Source organism: Anolis sagrei, chromosome 3 (genome assembly GCF_037176765.1).
Source record: "Anolis sagrei isolate rAnoSag1 chromosome 3, rAnoSag1.mat, whole genome shotgun sequence".
Taxonomy (NCBI): domain Eukaryota; kingdom Metazoa; phylum Chordata; class Lepidosauria; order Squamata; family Dactyloidae; genus Anolis; species Anolis sagrei.
Genome location: NC_090023.1, coordinates 269,718,431 through 269,740,261, shown reverse-complemented (window position 1 = coordinate 269,740,261; position 21,831 = coordinate 269,718,431). Strand labels below are relative to the sequence as shown.

Here is a 21,831-nt window from a genome sequence, read left to right as displayed (position 1 = left end):
ACGAGATGCAGAGCCAACCTTAAGAAACGGGGCCACAAAGTGGAATTCATGACATGCGAGTGTGGAAAAGAGCAAACTACAGACCACCTGCTGCAATGCACCCTGAGCCCTGCCACATGCACAATGGAGGACCTCCTTGCGGCAACACCAGAGGCACTCCAAGTGGCCAGATACTGGTCAAAGGACATTTAATCAACTACCAAGCTTGCAAACTTTGTGTTTCGTTTGTTTATTAAAAAATGCAGTACAACTGTTTGGTTTGCTCCTTATATGATAAATAAATAAACTTCTCTGACTTATACATGGGTCATGTAAAATTCCATAGTTTTGGCCTCCAAACCTGCCTTCAAGTCATACATGACTTAATATTCAAGTATCCATAAACACACACACACATATATATGTAAACATATATATATATATATATATATATATATATATATATATATGGTAATGTATGTTTGCGGCAGCTTTCCCATTGGCTCCCACTTCCAGGGACCACCGTGACTCCCACCAGTGATGGATCTGGACCAGACTTGGGACACAGACCCTCCATGACCCACTTTATGTCCTGGAGAGGTTTGCGGGAGGATGGATCATGGACGATGGGATTTGTAGTACCTTCACCCACATCCAAAGACTACTGCAAACCCTATCATCAATGGATATGGACCAAACTTGGCACACAGACTCCCCATGACACACTTTATGTCCTGGTGAGATTTGGAGGAGGATTGACCATGGATGATGGCATTTGCAGTCCCTTCACCCACTTCCAGAGACCACTGAGACCCCCACCAATAACAGATGTGGACCAAACTTTGGGCATGGACCCCTTATAACTGAACATAGTGGGTCTGGGGGAATTGACCTTACATTCTGGGAGTTGTAGTTCACCTGCATCCAGGGAATCTGTGACCCCCTACCAACAATGCACTGAGACCAAACTTGGCACAGAGAACTGCCATGCCCAACTGAACAAACTGGAGGAGTATTTCTTTTGGCTTGGGGGGGGGTGGGCCTTGCTTTCTGGGAGTTGTAGTTTTTATTTATTATTCATTTATTTACTGTATTTGTATACCGCCTTTCTCAGCCTATCGGCGACTCAAGGCGGTTTCCAACAAAACAGTATACACAGTATCATAGAACATTTTAAAGCATTTCAATTACATAAACCACAACAACAATAAAAACAACATCACTAGCGTCTCCTTATTGTCAAGCATTGTCCAGATCCATCGTCAATCGTCCATTCCTATGTCATTTGTCCATATCCGTTACTCTGTGTTTGAGAACGCTTGCTCAAACAGCCATGTTTTGACTTGCTTCCAAAACGTGAGAAGGGAGGGAGCAGATCTAATCTCTCTAGGGAGGGCGTTCCATAGCCGGGGAGCCACCGCTGAGAAGGCCCTGTCTCTCGTCCACGCCAAACGTACCTGAGACGAAGGCGGGACCGAGAGCAGCGCCTCCCCAGACGATCTCAAGATCCTTGATGGTCCATAAGGGGAGATACATTTGGACAGGTAAGTTGGACCAGAACCATTCACTAGAATCCAAAGAGCATCGAACCTAGCTGATGAAAGATCTGAACCAAACTTGGCATACTGACCCAACATGACCTACTTTCAATACTGGTGGGGTTTGATCCACAATTTTGGGAAGTGTAGTTCAGCCACATTTGTATGTATTTTCTAATGGCAGCATTCATACAAAACAAAAGCAAAGACTGACCCACCCACCTCCCAATAAATAGCATTAGAAATTACCTAATTGATATTACCTAACATCCAAAAACAAACAATGTCTTTTTCAAATAACTTAAAAACATAGAATCCTAGAATCAAAGAGTTGGAAGAGACCTCATGGGCCATCCAGTCCAACCCCCTGCCAAGAAGCAGGAATATTGCATTCAAATCACCCCTGACAGATGGCCATCCAGCCTCTGCTTAAAAGCTTCCAAAGAAGGAGCCTCCACCACACTCCGGGGCAGAGAGTTCCACTGCTGAACGGCTCTCACAGTCAGGAAGTTCTTCCTCATGTTCAGATGGAATCTCCTCTCTTGTAGTTTGAAGCCATTGTTCCGCGTCCTAGAGCATCATCGGGTACCTGATCTTGAGCCTCCTCCAACTTTTGGATGCTGAGGGACACCTTTTCACCTTCTCTGATCTTGCGAAGCCAATTCCAAACTCAGAATGTAAGAACTTGAAGTAATTACTGGGAAGGAATCAACCCCATCCACTCTCTGGCAAAGCTTCTCGGGTGCAGCAGAGATGAAAGATACCAAACAATGAAGAGTAAAGGGGGGAAGCCCCTTATCCATCCAGGCAAAGGAAATCTGGGAATGGCACACCGCTCCTTGAGTGCGTGCAAAGGGCTCTGAGAAAAGCAAAACACCACAGACTCTTCCCTGCTTTCTGTAGCAGGGCCCAAACATGTCCTGCTTCCTTTGGGGAAATAGGAACAACTTTCCCCAAACATACCTCTGGCATCAAGAGGCAGCTTGCTTGTTCTATCCATGCTCTGGATGACAGTTGAAAGGCAAGAAGATGTGCCAAACCAGAGCATTGAAAAGCATCATTTGCATGGCAAACATGCCAAATTCCTCCATTGTTTTGGGGAGTTGTACTCCATAAAGGCATATTGTTTTAACCCCTGGCTTAGATCTCTCAAAGACAAAAGTATTGTCAAGTGCCTTGCAATGAATTAGTATTAGTCACCCATGTTGTTCTGTAAATTATTATCTACAGCAGAGTAGGGAAAACTCCAGAGGAAGTCAGACAACAATTCATAGTACAGTAGAGTACTGATCCAACCTTTGCTCATCCAACATTCTGTATTGTCCAACACAGTCTGCCTCCCATCTGGATCAACAGCTGTTTCAATACATTGCAATGTTTTGGTGCTAAATTCGTAAATACAGTAATTAGTACATAACGCTGCCGTGTATTGAACTGCTTTTTCTAAATGCGTCGTGATATTATTGTTATTGTTTTGCTTTGTTTTTGAGTTATTTACTGTTGTATTGTTGTCGTTGTGTTTTACTGTTGTTGTATTCAGGCTCGGCCTCTTGTAAGCCACACCGAGTCCTGGGGGAGATGGTAGCAGGGTATAAATAAAGGTTTATTATTATTTATTATTATTTTTCTGTCAATTAATTGTAAAACATATTGTTTTGATGCTTAATTTGTAAAATCATAATGTAATTTGACATTTAATAGGCTTTTTCTCAATCCCTCCTTATTATCCAACATTTTTGCTTATCCAACGTTCTGCCGACCCATTTATGTTGGATAAGTGAGACTCAACTGAATTAGCAACACTGACTGGAGCTGAGCAAGGCTGCAATCCAACAAGGTTTCCCAACTCGAATACATAGTATTGTTGAGAGTCAGGATCCCCTCTGACTGTCAACACCACACAGTTGAGTTAAAAATAGCAAGCAGTTTATTGAAAATAGTAAAAACCACAGCAAATAAAGTAAACCAACAGTAAAAAGGTAAATTCAATTGATTAGGAAGTAAAAAGAGCAATGAATCCACAAAGAAAGAGTCCCAAAAATACAATGAACCAGAGGCTTGAGTTCAAAGGCAAAAAAAGAACAGCAAAGATATTTAAACAGGAATTAATCAAAAAACAAGGTCCAGGAACATGGCATGGAGAACTAGCCGTAGAATCCAATGATGCTTCGTCTGAAGCTAAGCTCCATACTTGGCACTATATATCTACTTTATTTCCCAAACAGCAAGAAACAGATTTTTGTTTAGTTTTGGTTTGTCTGCTAGCCTCTGCCGTAATCTGTCTGAGCACCTTAGATTCTCATTTGTTTGTCTCTGCTGGCTGAAAGCTCTTCGTCTATTCAAGGCCTTATTGAATTCTACACCTGGAGATTACTGACCCTGCGACTGTAGCTCAGAGCTTCTCCCAGGCTCAAAACCTTGAGATTCCCTTTGCAGCAACACAGGCCTGTCTAAGCCATCAACTGAACTGCATTCAGGCCCAGGAGACAGACCATCATCCCCATTCCCTTCAGAGATATCAACTTGAACACGAACAACATTGTCATTCCCATCATCCAAGGAAACCTGATCATTAGGCACAACATTGTCAATCCCATCATTCAAAGCAACCTGATCATTAAACACAATCACAGGCTGAATAGGCCTGTGTCTACAGTATTTGGTATACATTGGTTGTCTCCCATCCAAATACTAACCAAGTTTGATCCTGGTTATCTTCCAAAATTACACCAGATCTGGTGTCTTTAGGGCAGTGGTTTGCAAATATTTTCTCCTCCCTTTCTGTCCCTGTGATAATTGGATTTTGGGAAATTTGGCTTGTTGTGAAAACAAGGATTTGGGATAAAGCTTCATTGGAGAGCCATTTTCCACATGATAATAACTCTTTCGGTAGTGGATTTCCCTTCCAAAAATTAGATTCCTCACACTTCCTTTTGTCTCAGCCCCATTCTTACGTAAAGGTAAAGGTCTAGTCATGCCATCTCTATTTCTAAGTTGAAGAGCCGGTGTTGTCCGTAGACACTTCCAACATCATGTGGCAGGCATGACTGAGTTGCCTTCGGGCTGATATGGGCGGGATAAAAGTGATGCAAATAAAATAAATAAATAAATTTGCATGTTTTTGAACTGCTAGGTTGGCAGAAGCTGGCCTAACAGCAGGAGCTCACCCTGCTCCCTGGATTTGAACTGCCAACCTTTCAGTCAGCAAGTTCAGCAGCTCAGCAGTTTAACCCAAAGATCTGCAGTATAAAAATAAAGTTGTTGTTGTTGTTGTTGTTGTTGTTGTTATTATTATTATTATTATTATTACCTAGCTCCAGCAGACAAGAGTCCTTTGTCCCATCCTAGTCATTCATATAAAAATAAATATAAATAATATAATATAAATAAAAATAAATATAAAAATAAAGTTGTTTTGTTGTTGTTCTTCTTATTATTATTATTATTATTACCTAGCTCCAGCAGACAAGAGTCCTTTGTCCCACCCTAGTCATTCATATAAAAATAAATATAAATAAAATAATATAAATAAAAATAAATATAAAAATAAAGTTGTTTTTGTTGTTGTTGTTGGTGTTGTTGTTGTTCTTCTTCTTCTTCTTCTTCTTCTTCTTCTTCTTACCTAGCTCCAGCAGACAAGAGTCCTTTGTCCCACCCTGGTCATTCCACAGATATATAAACCCTTTTTCCTAGTTCCAACAGACCTCACTACCTCTGAGGATGCTTGCCTTAGATGCAGGCAAAACGTCAGGAGAGAATGCCTCTAGACCATGGCCATACAGTCCGAAAAAACCTACAACAACCCATTATTATTATTATTATTATTATTATTATTATTATTATTATTATTATTACTATATTAACCCACTCCACCACCATTCTTAACTAAGAGTCAGTTGTAAGTTGGATGTTTGTAACTCAAGGACTGCCTGTATATATAGATATAGATATTAGGTAAAGGTAAAGGTAGTCCCCTGACATTAAGTCCAGTCATGTTTGACTCTGGGGTGTGGTGCTCATCTCCATTTCTAAGCCGAAGAGCCAGCATTGTCCATAGACACCTCCAAGGTCATGTGGCCGGCATGACTGCATGGAGCGCCGTTACCTTCCCGCCGGAGCGGTACCTATTGATCTACTCACATTTGCATGTTTTCGAACTGCTAGGTTGGCAGAAGCTAGGGCTGACAGCGGTAGCTCACACCGCTCCCCGGAATCGAACCTGCGACCTTTCGATCAACAAGCTCAGCAGCTCAGTGCTTTAACCCACTGTGCGTAAGTTGCTAGTAATTCGTAAGATTTGTGCAAACTGCCCGTAGATGGAAATAAAGGGGTCAAATTTTCATTCTGAAAGCTGAATCAATCTGAATTTCAATAAGATCTTCCGACTCTGGCATGGACTTCTTGAAATGTGTTTCGTAAAGATTTTAAAAGATGTTTCGCGGAACTCCTAGGATGCTTTTGCAGAACTCTAGGGTTCCACCAAACACAGAACAGGAACTGCTGCTTGAGGGTACTTCAGTGCATTCTGCATTCGACACACATAAATAGATACACTTTGTGTTTTCCACAAAGAGGCACACGGACACGCCCTATACGTTTTGCAATACGGGCCGGCCTCAACTGCACCAGTGAGTCAGGACTTCATGCCCAGAGGGACCCTCTGCACATCTCCATTTCAAACCCGCTCACCCCTTTTGCCTGCTTTTCTTCTCACTGGTGCATCACTGGCTTGCAACTCTTTTAATCACACCTTCGTCATAAATTTGCACATAGCCTTCTCACTTGTTCGATGTGTCTCAAAAGCAACTTTTGCATAGGAATGAGTTCCCATTTGCAATCTCTGGAGCTCTGACGTGCATTTCCACTGGAGAATGATTGCAGCTTGGCACCACTTGAACTGCCAAGGCTCAATACTAAAGAAGATATAGCTTGGGTTGTTGTAGGTTTTTGACCACCTTCATTAGCATTTGAAGGCCTGCCTGAGCCTGGGAAAATCTAAAATTACAACAGCAAAACAGCAGAGAGGAAACAACCAGGCACATCTTAACACCTCTCAACAAAAGATTTTCCCAGGCTCAGGCAGGCCTTCAAATGCTAATGAAGGTGGTCAGTTGAAACATTCACACCTAGCTCCAGCAGAGAAGAGCTCTTTGCCCCACCCCAGCCATTCCACAGATATATAAACCCATTGTCCTATTTCCAACAGACCTCACTACCTCTGAGGATGCTTGCCATAGATGCAGGTGAAACGTCAGGAGAGAATGCCTCTAGAACATGGCCATATAGCCCGAAAAAAAACCTACAACAACCCAGTGATTCCAGCCATGAAGGCCTTCGACAAGATATAGCTTGGTGAGATCTTGAGATGCATCTACATTGCAGAATGAATGCAGTTCAATGCCATTTGAACTGCCACGGCTCAAAGCTATGGAATACTGTAAGTTGTAGTTTTATAAGGCCTTTTACCTTCTCCGCCAAAGAGGTGCCTTACCAAACTACAACTCAGCTTAAGTGGCTGAGGGGGGAAAGGAAGGGGTCTGAGGCTTTTAGGAATTGTGGGAGTTGAAGTCCAAAACACTCGGAGGGCCCAAGTTTGCCCATGCCTGGGTTAGGGTTAGGTCACAATTATAGAATTATAGAATCATAAGAGTTGGAAGAGACCTTGTGGGCCATCCAGTCCAACCCCAATCTTCCAAGAAGAAGGAAAATGGCATTTGAAGCACCACCGACAGATGGCCACCCAGCCTCTGCTTCAAAGCCTCCAAAGGAGACTGCACCACACTCCAGGGCAGAGAGTTCCACTGATGAACAGCTCTCACAGTCAGGAAGTTCATCCTCATGTTCAGATGGAATCTCCTTTCTTGTAGTTTGAAGCCATTGCTCCACTGCGTCCTAGTCTCCAGGGAAGCAGAAAACAAGTTCACTCCCTCCTCCCTAAGACTTCCTCTCACATATTTATACATGGCCATCATCATGTCTTCTCTCAGCCTTCTCTTCTGCAGGCTAAACATGCCCAGCTCTTTAAGCCACTCCTCATAGGGCTTGTTCTCCAGACCCTTGATCATTTTAGTCACCCTCCTCTGGACACATTCCAGCTTGTCAACATCTCTCTTCAATTGTGGTGGCCAGAATTGGACACAATATTCCTCATAGGGCTTGTTTTCCAGACCATTGATCATTTCAGTTGCCCTCCCTTAAGGATAAGTTTGTAGTTATCATAGGGTGATGTCAGGATGTGAGCCTTCAGTGTTTCTACACTTTTGATTGACAGGCCATAGTAGTTTCAGTCCTAATTAAGCATTTAATGAATCCAATTTCCTTCTCGCTTTTCCAACCTGCACATTTTTGTGTCCAACTTGGAAAAATGAAATGCATTTACGGCATACGGTGCATCTCTTGCAAACGAAGACAAAAGGCAGGTACTGAAGTCTTATAACATCAAAAACTTACCAAACGGGTTGCTCAGGATTGAAATCCGCTATGTATGTATGTATGTCTGTATGCCATAGGTGATAGTAACCTTTCTCTCTCACTTAGCCATTACAGCTTCTTAAGAATAGTTGTCACATAGAGACAGAAAAAGCATACAATTCCTCAACTCGGGCCCTTTTTTGTGCAAAATATAGCTGTATCTACACCTGGGGAGGGGTCGTGAGGGGGTGTCAGAGGGGTCACCAAAGACCATCAGAAAACACAGTATTTTCTAGGTTCTTGTGGGTTTTTTTGGGCTATAGAGCCATGTTCTAGAGGCATTTCTCCTGACGTTTCGCCTGCATCTATGGCAAGCATCCTCAGAGGTAGTGAGGTCTGTTGGAAGTAGGACAATGGGTTTATATATCTGTGGAATGGCTGGGGTGGGGCAAGGAGCTCTTCTCTGCTGAAGCTAGGTGTGAATGTTTAGCTGATCACCTTCATTAGCATTTGAATGCCTGCCTGAGCCTGGGAAAATCTCTTGTTGGGAGGTGTTAATCTGTGCCTGGTTTTTTCCTCTCTGTTGTTTAGCTGTTATAATTTTAGAGTTTTTTAATACTGGTAGCCAGATTTTGTTCATTTTCATGGTCTCTTCCTTTCTGTTGAAATTGTCCACATGCTTGTGGATTTCAATGGCTTCTCTGTGTAGACTGACATGGTGGTTGTGAGAGTGGTCCACAACCACCAAGTGCTCTGCTATGGCTGACTTCTCTGGTTGAAGAAGTCTGCAGTGCCTTTGATGTTCCTTGATGCGTGCACTTGATGCAGAGCACTTGATGAACCAACCTGGACACAGCATCTTATTTGAGAACACAGAAATGTTGGACCACTCTCACAACCACCATGTCAGGCTACACAGAGAAGCCATTGAAATCCACAAGAAGCATGTGGACAATTTCAACAGAAAGGAAGAAACCATGAAAATGAACAAAATCTGGCTACTAGTATTAAAAAACTCTAAAATTATAACAGCTAAACAACAGAGAGGAAAAAACCAGGCACAGATTAACACCTCCCAGCAACAGATTTTCCCAGGCTCAGGCAGGCCTTCAAATGCTAATGAAGGTGATCAGCTAAACATTCACACCTAACTGCAGCAGGGAAGAGCTCCTTGCCCCACCCCAGCCATTCCACAGATATATAAACCCATTTTTCCTACTTCCAACAGACCTCACAACCTCTGAGGATGCTTGCCATAGATGCAGGCGAAACGTCAGGAGAAATGACTCTAGAACATGGCACTATAGCCCGAAAAAACCCACAAGAACCTAGTGATTCCAGCCATGAAAGCCTTCGACAATACAGTATTTTCTGTTGGTCCTGAGGGTTTTGTGTGGGAAGTTTGGCCCAGTTCTATCATTGGTGGGGTTCAGAATATTATTTCATTGTGGGTGAACTATAAATCCCAGGAACTACAACACCCAAATATCAAGGTCTATTTTCCTCACACTCCTCCAATGTTCACATTTGGGCATATTGAGTATTCATGCCAAGTTTGGTCCAGATGTATCCTTGTTTGAGTCCACAGTGCTCTCTTGATGTAGGTGAACTACAACTCCCAAACTCGAGGTCAATTTCCACCAAAATGTTCCAGTAGTTTCTGTTAGTCATGGAAGCTCTGTGTTCCAAGTTTGGTTCAGTTCCATTGTTTGTGGTGTTCAGAATGCTCGTTGGTTGTAGGTGAACTATAAATCCCAACAACTACAACTCCCAAATGACAAAATCAACCCCCACAACCCCAACAGTATTCAAATTTGGGCATACCTGGTATTTGGGGTGTGAATATACATCCTGCCTATCAGATATTTACATGAGGAATCATAACAGTAGGTGATTCTTGTGCGAAGTTTGGCCCAATTCGATTGTTGGTGGGGTTCAGAATGCTCTTTGATTGTAGGTGAACTATAAATCCCAGCAACTACAACTCCCAAATGCCAAGGTCTATTTCCCCCAAACTCCACTAGTGTGTACATTTGGGTATATTGAGAATTCGTGAGTTCTGGTTACCAAGTTTGGTTCAGTTCCATTGTTGGTGGAGTTCTGAATGGTCTTTGATTGTAGGTGAACTATAAATCCCAAATGTGTCAAGTGAATGAAAATACATCCTGCAAATCTGATATTTACATTACGATTCATAACAGTAGCAACATTACGGTTATGGAGTAGCAATGAAAATAATGTTATGGTTGGGGGTCACCACAACAGGAGAAACTGTACTAAGGGGCCGCGGCATCAGGAAGGTTGAGAACCACTGATCTACACTATTTTTGAATGCACTTCAACACCATTTTAACTAAGTTGATTTCTATAGAATCCTGAGAGTTGTAGTTTGCTGAGGCACCAGCCCTCTTTGGCAGAGGCCAGAGATATTGCAAAACTAGAAGCTCCCATAATTCCACAGCATTCAGCCAGAATCAGTCAAACTGCAACAATTCTATAGTGTAGACCCTAAGAGATCTAGTAGTAATAATGGAACTAGTAGTTTGCTGAGGCACTAGCCCTCTTTAGCAGAGAAGGCCATAGATATTGCCAAACTATACCTCCCATGATTCCACAGCATTCAGCCGTGGCAGTTAAGGTAATGTCAAACTGCAATGATCCTATAGTGTAGACTTAGTACTAGTTATATAAGTTGTAGTTTGCTGAGGCACCAACCCTCTTTGGAAGAGAAGGTGAAATATTGTGCCAAACTATAATTCCCAGCATTCCATAGAATTCAGCCATTGCAGTTAGAGTGGAATTAAACTACAGTATATTCTGGCGTATAAGACTACTTTTTAACCCAAGAAAATCTTCTCAAAAGTCAGGGGTCGTCTTATATGTGGGTGTAGTCTTATGCATGGGAGTCGTCTTAACTCTATACAGGGTTAGTCAAAATGCATAGGCCAATAAGCCATTCAACTGAATGGCAGATTGGCCTATGCATTTTGACTAACCCTGTATTTTAACTGGAAAAGTTGGGGGTCGTCTTATACGCCTAGTCGTCTTATATGCCGGAATATACGGTACTTTAATCCTTCAGTGTAGATGCTCCCAAAGTCAAGAGTGTTTATCACTGCTGTGGGAAACCTGTTGCCTTTCCATATGTTGTTGGACTACAACTCCCATTATTTCATGTCCTTAGCTGATGGGATCTACAGTCTAAATCAGTGTTTCTCAACCTGGGAGTCGGGATCGTGAGGGGGTGTCAGAGGAGTCACCGAAATCCATCAGAAAACACAGTATTATATGTTGTTCATGGGGGTTCTGTGTGGGAAGTTTGACTCAATTCTATCATTGGTGAGGTTCAGAATACTCTTGGATTGCAGGTGAAGTATAAATCCCAGCAACTACAACTCCCAAATGTTGAGGTCTATTTTCCCCAAACTCCACCACTGTTCGCATTTGGGCATATTGAGTATCTGTGCCATATTTGGTCCAGTTTGAGTCTACAGTGCTCTCTTGATGTAGGTGAACTACAACTCCAAAACTCAAGGTCAATGCCCACCAAACCCTTCCAGTATTGTCTGTTGGTCATGGGAGTTCTGTGTGCCAAGTTTGGTTCAATTTCATTGATGGTGGAGTTCAGAATGCTCTTTGATTGTAGAGAAACTATAAATCCCAGCAATTACAACTCCCAAATGACAAAACCCTAAAATTACAACAGCACAACAACAGAGAGGAAACAAACAAGGACATCTAATCACCTCGCAACAAAAGTTTGCTCCAGACACTGTCAGACCATTATATGCTAATCAAGGTAGTCAGTTGAAACATTCACACCTAGCTCCAGCAGACAAGAGTCCTTTGTCCCACCCTGGTCATTCCACAGATATATAAACCCATTTTCCTACTTCCTCACTACCTCTGAGGATGCTTGCCATAGATGCAGGCGAAACGTCAGGAGAAAATGCCTCTAGAACATGGCCATATAACCCGGAAAAACCTACAACAACCCAATGTTTTTGCAATTCCAGAATTATTATTATTATTATTATTATTCCGACACAAAAACACAGTATGACACAGCAAACAAGACATATATGCTGGATTACTACTACTAGTAGTAGTACTATTATTGTCATTTGATACACAACAAGATTAGTACACAGCAAACAAGATCACTCTACTGGCTGTTGTATTGGATCACATGTCGGACACTTCCCCAGTGTCTAGGACAGTGTGATGTACTGGCAAATAATGCGTGCAGATCCCAGTAAGGTGGCCTTCTGCAGCTGGCAGATGGTAATTTTGTCAGCGCCAATTGTGTTTAAGTGCAGGCCAAGGTCTTTAGGCACCGCACCCAGTGTGCCAATCACCACTGGGGCCAAATTTACTGGCTTGTGCCAGAATCTTTGCAATTCGATTATTATTATTATCATTAATTCTGGAATTGCACTGCTGCAAAAACCTCTTTGGACATCTCTTTGGACATCTGAAACCACCCAAATACCTGGGAGTCACTCTGGACCATGCTCTGATCTACAAGAAGCACTGCCTGAACATCAAGCAAAAAGTGGGTGCTAGAAACAATATCATACGAAAGCTGACTGGCACAACCTGGGGATCACAACCAGATACAGTGAAGACATCTGCCCTTGCGCTGTGCTACTCTGCTGCTGAGTACGCATGCCCAGTGTGGAACACATCTCACCACGCTAAAACAGTGGATGTGGCTCTTAATGAGACATGCTGCATTATCACGGGGTGTCTGCACCCTACACCGCTGGAGAAATTACAGTTTAGCTGGTATTGCACCACCTGACATCCCCCAATAGTGAAAGGACCAAGGCAGAGACATCTCCAGCTCATCCCCTGTTTGGGTATCAGCCAACACGTCAATGACTTAAATCAATAAATAGTTTTCTAAGATCTACAGAGACACTCACTGAAACACCTCAGCAAGCGAGAGTCCAAAAGTGGCAGGCTCAAACCCAGAACCTCAATCAATGGCTGATACCAGATGAGAGACTCCCCCCTGGGCACACAGAAGACTGGGCGACTTGGAAGGCGCTGAACAGACTGCGCTCTGGCACCACGAGATGCAGAACCAACCTTCAGAAATGGGGCCACAAAGTGGAATCCTCGACACGCAAGTGTGGAGAAGAGCAAACCAGAGACCACCTGCTGCAATGCAACCTGAGCCCTGCCACATGCACAATGGAGGACCTTCTTGCAGCAACCCCAGAGGCACTCCAAGTGGCCAGATACTGGTCAAAGGACATTTAATCAACTACCAAACTCACAAATTTTGTATTTTGTCTGTTTGTTTGTTTGTTTTGTTCTGTTAGAAATGTAATATAATTGACTGGTTACCCTGACACGACAAGTAAATAAATACCAGAGGTTGGATATCCATTTTGGTGGGTGTTCTGTTGTTATGATTATATTTATTTTTTCTATGCTTTTCTCTCAAAGTTTAAAAGTGATACAATTATGACCCTGACCATGACAAACTTTCCAATGATACAATTACAACCCTACAAAACACAAACAGAAACACAGAAAGGAATGTTTCGATTCTTTTCCTTCCTTCCTTTCTTCTGGAAGGAAACTTGCAACATTACTCAAAGTTGCAAGCATCCTCCGACATTAGAAAAATGATACGATGTATTTAAAAAAACATAAATATCAAAACAGGATGAACCATTTCGATTCTTTCTTTCCTTGCTTGATTTTGGAATGCAACTCCCATCATCCCTTCCTCCTAATCTTGGGGATTGTGGGACTTCAGTGTCTTGCAATATTATAATCTATTCAACTCTACAAAATGTAAATATTCAAATAGGATTTCAATACTCTTCCTTACTTTCCTTCTCTTAGGAATGCCATTCCCATATTTAATTTATTTTATTTTATTTTATTTTATTTTATTTTAATTTAATTTATTTATTTATTTATATATATATTTACTTATTTATTTATTTACTTACTCATTTACTTACTTATTTATTTACTTATTTATTTACTTACTTACTTATTTACTTACTTACTTACTTACTTACTTATTTACTTACTTATTTACTTACTTACTTACTTACTTATTTACTTATTTACTTACTTATTTCCTTACTTATTTATTTACTTATTTATTTACTTACTTATTTACTTACTTACTTACTTACTTATTTACTTACTTACTTACTTATTTACTTACTTATTTACTTATTTACTTACTTATTTACTTACTTATTTATTTACTTATTTATTTACTTATTTATTTACTTATTTATTTACTTACTTACTTACTTACTTATTTACTTACTTATTTACTTACTTACTTACTTACTTACTATTCTTGTATACCGCTGTATCTCAAGCCCGAGGGCGACTCACAGCGGTTTCCAAACAGCAAAGACAATAAAAACAACCATAGTCAATATACAAAACAGTTACATTACACATTTCCATTAATAACTAATAAGCAATCATCAATACACAGTTATCACAAATCCCATCCCCGATCGCCTCATCATCCAAGCGTGATCCAAATTCGTCGTCCATTGTTCCATTCCTATGTTCAAATTACCAAAATTGCACTGAATTACTCAAACGCCTGCACAAACATCCAGGTCTTCAACTTTCTACGGAATGTCATGAGAGATGGTGCCAGCCTAACGTCTACAGGAAGGGCGTTCCACAGCCGAGGAGCCACCACCGAGAAGGCCCTATCTCTCGTCCCCGCCAACTGTGCTTGAGAGGCTGGCGGGATCGAGAGCAGGGCCTCCCCGGAAGATCTCAAAGTCCGGGTGGGTTCATAGGCCGAGATGCGGTCAGATAGGTATCTTGGGCCGGAACCGTTTAGGGCTTTATAGGCCAATATCAACACCTTGAATTGGGCCCGGTAACAAATCGGCAGCCAGTGGAGCTGGTGCAACAGGAGGGTTGTGTACTCCCTGCGCTCTGCTCCTGTTAGAGTAATGGCTGCCGTGTGTTGGACTAATTGCAGCTTCCGGGCCGTCTTCAGGGGCAGCCCCATGTAGCCATTTTGTATACCGGTCTTCTCCCCTCTATCCGATCACAGAAATATTGATTCACTCGTCGACAGCCAAATCCCATAGCCAGGTTTTCACCCGTTTTCTGAATGACAGAATGGAGGGGACAGTTCTGATCTCCAATGGGAGAGAGTTCCGGAGTTGAGGGGCCACCACCGAGAAGGCCCTGTCCCTTGTCCCCACCTGACGCGCCTGAGAGGCCGGTGGGACCGAGAGCAGGGCCCCTCCAGACGATCTTAACAACCTAGATGGTTCATATTCCCCTAACTAACTATGGAGATTATAGGAATTGTGGTCCCTCCAAAAAAAGGAACTTTTCCTAACTTTTCTGTACTGTAGAATGAATGCAGTTTGGCCTCACTTGAACTGTGATGTCTCAATGGTAGGGAATCATGGGGCTTGTAGTTTGGCGAGGCCCCAGACCATGTTGAACTACAACTCCCAGGATTGCCTAGCATTCAGCCATGGGAGTTCCAAGTGGGGCCAAACTGCATCAGTTCTCCAGTGTAGACTCACCCAAAGAGTCATGCAAGTTGGGAATGCTGACCCTCCCTCCCTCTCTCCCTCTCTCTCTCCCTCCCTCCCTCCCTCTCCCTCCCTTCCCAGGATGTGACACGCATCCCGGATGCGAACGTCAGGACGCAACACCCGTGTCCTGCTGCTGTTGCTGAGCCACCCTCACAACTTCCTGCAATGCAACTTTTTCCCAAAGGCTGCAGTTTTGTTTCCTTGCAAGACATGTATGGGGCAGACTACAGATCCCAGAAGGTGGTGGGGCAAACTATAGATCCCAAGGCTTCCCCCATCCGGTGCTCACTGCTTCTCAGGAAATGCCCAAGGCCCAAAAGGAGAGGGGGGTTATGGGGGGCTTGCAGGGGGGAGTTCTAGGAGCTCAGGCGGCCCTACCTGTTTCGCCTTTGGGGGCGGCGAGGGCCTCAGGCGGCGAAAACTCGGGAGTAGGTGGAGCCCCAGGAAGGGAGGGAGGGAGAGAAAAGGGGGCGGCCGGGGAGGGGCCTCCTCCCTTCCCTGCTTCCGCGTTCCCTCCTTCCCAAATTCCCTTCTTCCTTCCTCCCTTCCAGCCTCCTTCCTTCACTCCGCCTTCTCTGCCCTCCTTCCTTCTTTCCTTGCCAGTTCATAGACTCCTAGAAGAAGTTGGAAGAGACCTCATGGGACATCTAGTCCAACCCCCTGCCATGCAGGAAAAGCACACTCCAAGCACACCTCCCCCAACTAATAGCCATCCAGCCTCTGTTTAACAGCCTCCAAGGAAGGAGCTTCCACCAGACACCGAGGCAGAGAGTTCCACTGCTGAACAACTCTCTCTCTGGACCACTCTCACAACCACCATGTCAGACTACACAGAGAAGCCACTGAAATCCACAAGCATGTGGACAATTTCAACAGAAAGGAAGAAACTATGAAAATGAACAAAATCTGGCTACCAGTATTAAAAAAAACTCTAAAATTACAACAGCACAAAAACAGAGAGGAAACACTGGGTTGTTGTAGGTTTTTCCGGGCTATATGGCCATGTTCTGGAGGCAATTTTTCTCCTGACGTTTCGCCTGCATCTATGGCAAGCATCCTCAGAGGTAGTGAGGTCTGTTGGAAGTAGGAAAAATGGGTTTATATATCTGTGGAATGACCAGGGTGAGACAAAGGACTCTTGTCTGCTGGGGCTAGCTGTGAATGTTGCAGCTGATCACCTTGATTAGCATTCAATGGCTTGGAAGGGCCTGGGGGGAATCTTGTTGAGAGTGATTTTATGTGCCTGTTTGTTTCCCCTCTGTTGTTTTGCTGTTGTAATTTTTGAGTTTTTTTTAATACTGGTTGCCAGATTTTGTTCATTTTCAGGAGTCTACCATGTTCCATGCAGCTGTGGACAAGTCTCCATAGGGACCACCAAACGCAGCGTCCAGACATGCATCAACGAACATGAAAGGCACTGCAAACTACTCCAACCAGAGAAGTCAGCCATAGCAGAGTACCTGAGGAACCAGCCTGAACACAGCATATTATTTGAGAACACAGAAATGCTGGACCACTCCAACAACCACCATGTCAGACTACACAGAGAAGCCACTGAAATACACAAGCATGTAGACAGTTTCAACAAAAAGGAGGAAACCATGAAAATGAACAAAATCTGGCTACCAGTATTAAAAAACTCTAAAATTACAACAGCAAAACAACAGAGAGGAAACAACCAGGCACATCTTAACACTTCTCAACAGGGGATTTTCCCAGGCTCAGCCAGGCCTTCAAATGCTAATGAAGGTGGTCAGTTGAAACATTCACACCTAGCTTCAGCAGAGAGCTCTTTGCCCCACCCCAGTCATTCCACAGATATATAAACCCATTTTCCTAGTTCCAACAGACCTCACTATCTCTGAGGATGCTTGCCATAGATGCAGGCAAAACGTCAGGAGAAAATGCCTCTAGAACATGGTCCTATAGCCCGAAAAAACCCACAAGAACCTACTTTGAATTGTGCTCGCTGGCAAACCAGCAGCCAGTGGAGCTGACACAACAGAGGAGTTGTGTGTTCCCTGAGTGCCACTCCTGATAGTAACCTGGCTGCCACCAGTTGGCCCATTTGAAGCTTCCAAACAATCTTCAAAGGCAACCCCACATAAGCGCATTGCAGTAATCTGTTAGTATTAGTATTATATTTATTTAAACCCCATTTTATGTCTCCTGAAGGAGACTCAAACTCAAAGTTTGGTGAGGCCTAATATACTCCCAGGATTAGCTATCATTGAGCCATGGCAGTTGGCAGTTCCACAGTTTAGATGCACACCGTTTAGATGCTTCAAGGCTCTGTTTTTCCTATTCATTTTTCATTAATTCATCTATTTATCTTGTCTTCGGTTTGTCTCCCATAACTCCAAGAACTGAATCATGACAGTGAAAGTGGGAGCAAAATGCATTAATTATACGGTATAGATTGGGCACGGGAAAACTTTGGTCCTCCAGGTGTTGGACTTCAACTCCCACAATTCCTAACAGCCTACCGGCTGGTTACAACAACATCTGTTATAAAACTCCAGTATGCTGATGACAACGTCGTCTGTGCACATTCAGAAGAAGATCTACAAGCCACTCTAAACACCTTCGCAGAAGCATACGAGAAGCTCGGCCTGTCATTGAACATCGAGAAAACCAAGGTGCTCTTCCATCAGTCACCAGCCAACCCCTCTCTAAAGCCAGAGATACAGCTTAATGGTGTAACATTAGAAAACCTTGACCATTTCTGCTCCCTTGGCAGCCACCTCTCCACCAAAGTCAACACTGAAATACAACACTGTCTCAGCTCCGCAAGTGCAGCTTTTTTCCGAATGAAGCAGAGAGTGTTTGAGGACCAAGACATCCGTAGGGATACCAAGGTGCTTGTCTATAAAGCTATTGTCCTCCCAACCCTGCTATACGCCTGCGAAACGTGGACAGTCTACAGACGTCACATGCAACTCCTGGAGCGATTCCATCAACGCTGCCTCTGAAAAATCCTGCAAATCTCTTGGGAAGACAGGCGGACAAACGTCAACGTGCTGGAAGAAGCAAAGACCACCAACACTGAAGCGATGGTCCTCCACCATCAACTCCGCTGGACCGGCCATGTTGTCCAGATGCCCGACCACCGTCTCCCAAAGCGGTTGCTCTACTCTGAACTCAAGAACGGAAAATGGAATGTCAGTGGGCAAGAGAAGAGATTTAAAGATGAGCTCAAAGCCAACCTTAAAAACTCTGGCATAGACACTGAGAACTGGGAAGCCCTGGCCCTTGAGTGGTCCAGCTGGAGTTCAGCTGAGACCAGCAGTGCTGCAGAATTTGAAGAGGCACGAATGGAGGGTGAAAGAGAGAAACGTGCCAAGAGGAAGGCATATCAAGCCAACCCTGACCAAAACTGCCTTCCACTTGGAAACCAATGCCCTCACTGTGGGAGAAGATGCAGATCAAGAATAGGGCTCCACAGCCACCTACGGACCCACAAGAATATTGGAAGACAATCCTCCTCGGAAAATGAGGGATTGCCTAAGTAAGTAAAGTAAATAAGTACCGGCTGTTAGGAATTGTGGGAGTTGAAGTCCAAAACACCTGGAGGACCAAAGTTTGTCCATGCCTGGTGTAGATGTAAGCAATGAGAGGAGTAGTTTAGGGACTCCTTTTCTCTCATTGGCTTTCCCTGTTTCGTTCATTCATTCATTCATTCATTCATTCATTCATTTATTCATCTATCCTGCCTCCCATGCTTTGCCTTGTCTTTTCTCTCCTTTCTTCATTTCCTCTTTCCTTGTATCTCTTCTTTTGCCAGTTTCCATTCCTTTCCTCCCTTTGCATTCATTCTTCCAAAATCTCCCTGCATCCCCTCACCTGCCCCCTATTCCCCCTCCCCTCTAAAGAATGCAACACCTCACCTTACCTGCCCTTCCAGAAAGGCTCTTCTCACCCAGCAAATCCAGCAAGGCTCATTGGTGCCCAGAGAGGGCTTTTCCACGCTGGACCCCCCAAAAAGTCAAAAGCAAATCATCTGCTGAGCCTCTTTGGTGTCCCCCCCCCCCCCACTCTTTTTTTGTTGAACCTCCCCCTGGCCTTTGCCCAAAAAAATACTCCGACTGCCAAGTCAGCCTGACGTCAGGAATCCCAAATTCCTTGCTTTGCCTTGAAGGCAGTTTTGACCATGTAAGGCATGGGGATGGCAAGGGAACGTGGCCAGAGGAAATGAGGGGTGGGGGTGGGTGCTTCAAAGCTGGAAGGTCAATCTGGCCAAGGGAGTTTTAGGGGGAGGGAGACGACATTCCTAAACTGCGAGACAAGACTTAGGATTTCTCCAGAGTTTTCTGAACTCCACCAGACGTAAGGAGTGACTGTAGAAACTGCAAGTCGCTTCTGGTGTGAGAAAATTGGCCGTCTGCAAGAACATTGCCCAGAGGATGTTTGATGTTTTACCATCCTTGTGGGAGGCTTCTCTCATGTTCCCGCATGGGGAGCTGAAGCTGACAGAGGGAGCTCATCTGCGCTTTCCTCGGATTCGAACCTCTGACCTCTCGTTCTTCAGTCCTGCCAGCACAAGGATTTAACCCATTGTGCCACCCAGGGCTCCAAATGGGTAAAGGAATAGGAAAGCAGGGAATGTTTTGGGATTGTTAATATGATCCAGTTGTGGATCATACCATCACAAAGGACCTCATCACATGGAGAAATTCCCCCCCTAGTAGGACACTTCAGCCTCTCTTCAGAGGAGAAGAGATTCCATCTGAACATTAGGAAGAACTTCCTGACTGTGAGAGCCGTTCAGCAGTGGAACTCTCTGCCCCGGAGTGTGGTGGAGGCTCCTTCTTTGGAAGCTTTTAAGCAGAGGCTGGATGTCCATCTGTCAGGGGTGATTTGAATGCAATATTCCTGCTTCTTGGCAGGGGGTTGGACTGGATGGCCCATGAGGTCTCTTCCAACTCTTTGATTCTATGATTCTATGATTCTATGATTCTATGATTCAAGCATGGAGTAGCACTGAGCTCATCAAATGTGTTAAGCTACTTCTGGCCCTCTTGCTTGTTGTTGTTTATTCGTTCAGTCATTCCGACTCTTGGTGACCTCCTGGACCAGCTCAGGCCAGAGCTCCCTGTCGGCCATCACCACCCCCAGCTCCTTGAAGGTCAAGCCAGTCCCTTCAAGGATACCATCCATCCGTCTTGCCCTTGGTCGGTCCTTCTTCCTTTTTCCTTCCACTTTCCCCAGCATCGTTGTCTTCTCCAAGCTTTCCTGTCTTCTCATGATGTGGCCAAAGTACTCCTTCTTTGCCTGTCATATCCTTCCTTCCAGTGAGCAGTCGGGCTTTATTTCCTGAAGGACGGACTGGTTGGATCTTCTTGCGGTCCAAGGCACTCTCAGCATTTTCCTCCTTACTTACTTAGGCGATCCCTCATAGTCCGAGGATGATGGTCCTCCAAGTTCGGTGTCCTGGGGGTGGGTTCGTAGGTGGCTGTGGAGCCCTATTCTTGACCAGCATTTTCTCCCACAGTGAGGGCATTGGTTTCCAGGTGGGAGGCAGTCTCGGTCGGGGTTGGCTTGATGTGCCTTCCTATTGGCACATTTCTCTCTTTAACCCTCCATTCGTGCCTCTTCAAATTCTGCAGCACTGCTGGTCACAGCGGACCTCCAGCTGGAGCACTCAAGGGCCAGGGCTTCCCAGTTCTGTGTCTATGCCAGAGTTTAGTGCTGGAGGAAAGTTCTGAGAGTGCCTTGGACTGCGAGAAGATCCAACCAGTCCATCCTCCAGGAAATAAAGCCCAACTGCTCATTGGAGGGAAGGCTACTAGAGACAAAGTTGAAGTACTTTGGCCACATCATGAGGAGACAGCAAAGCCTAGAGAAGACAATGATGCTGGAGAAAGTGGAAGGCAAAAGGAAGAGGGGCCGACCAAGGGCAAGATGGATGGATGGCATCCTTGAAGTGACTGGACAGACCTTGAAGGAGCTGGGCGTGGTGACGGCTGACAGGGAGCTCTGGTGTGGGCTGGTCCATGAGGTCACGAAGAGTCGGAGACGACTGAACGAATGAACAACAACATGCCAGAGTTTTTAAGGTTGGCTTTGAGCCCATCTTTAAATCTCTTTTCCTGTCCTCCAACACTCCGTTTTCCGTTCTTGAGTTCGGAGTAGAGCAACTGCTTTGGGAGATGGTGGTCGAGCATCCAGACAAGGTTACCAGTCCAGCGGAGTTGATGGCGGAGGACCATTGCTTTGATGCCGGTGGTCTTTGCTTTTTCCAGCACACTGACGTTTGTCCGCTTGTCTTCCCAAGAGATTTGCAGGATTTTCCGGAGGCAGCGCTGATGGAATCGCTCCAGGAGTTGCATGTGACGTCTGTC

General features: G+C 44.3%; 1 protein-coding gene across 2 annotated transcripts in view; it reads right to left on the bottom strand.

The window, feature by feature from the left end:
• LPP (LIM domain containing preferred translocation partner in lipoma) overlaps window positions 1–19,497 on the bottom strand; it is a 398,174-nt gene extending 378,677 nt beyond the window's left edge. Inside the window, exon 1 of one of the 2 annotated variants that reach the window (XM_067466127.1) lies at window positions 19,383–19,497. The gene's annotated coding sequence lies outside the window, so the exon portion shown is untranslated. Of the gene's footprint in view, window positions 1–15,868; window positions 15,963–19,382 lie in introns of those variants that run through there. The other variant, XM_067466130.1, reaches the window with a different exon arrangement.
• Between the last annotated feature and the right edge of the window lie 2,334 nt (window positions 19,498–21,831).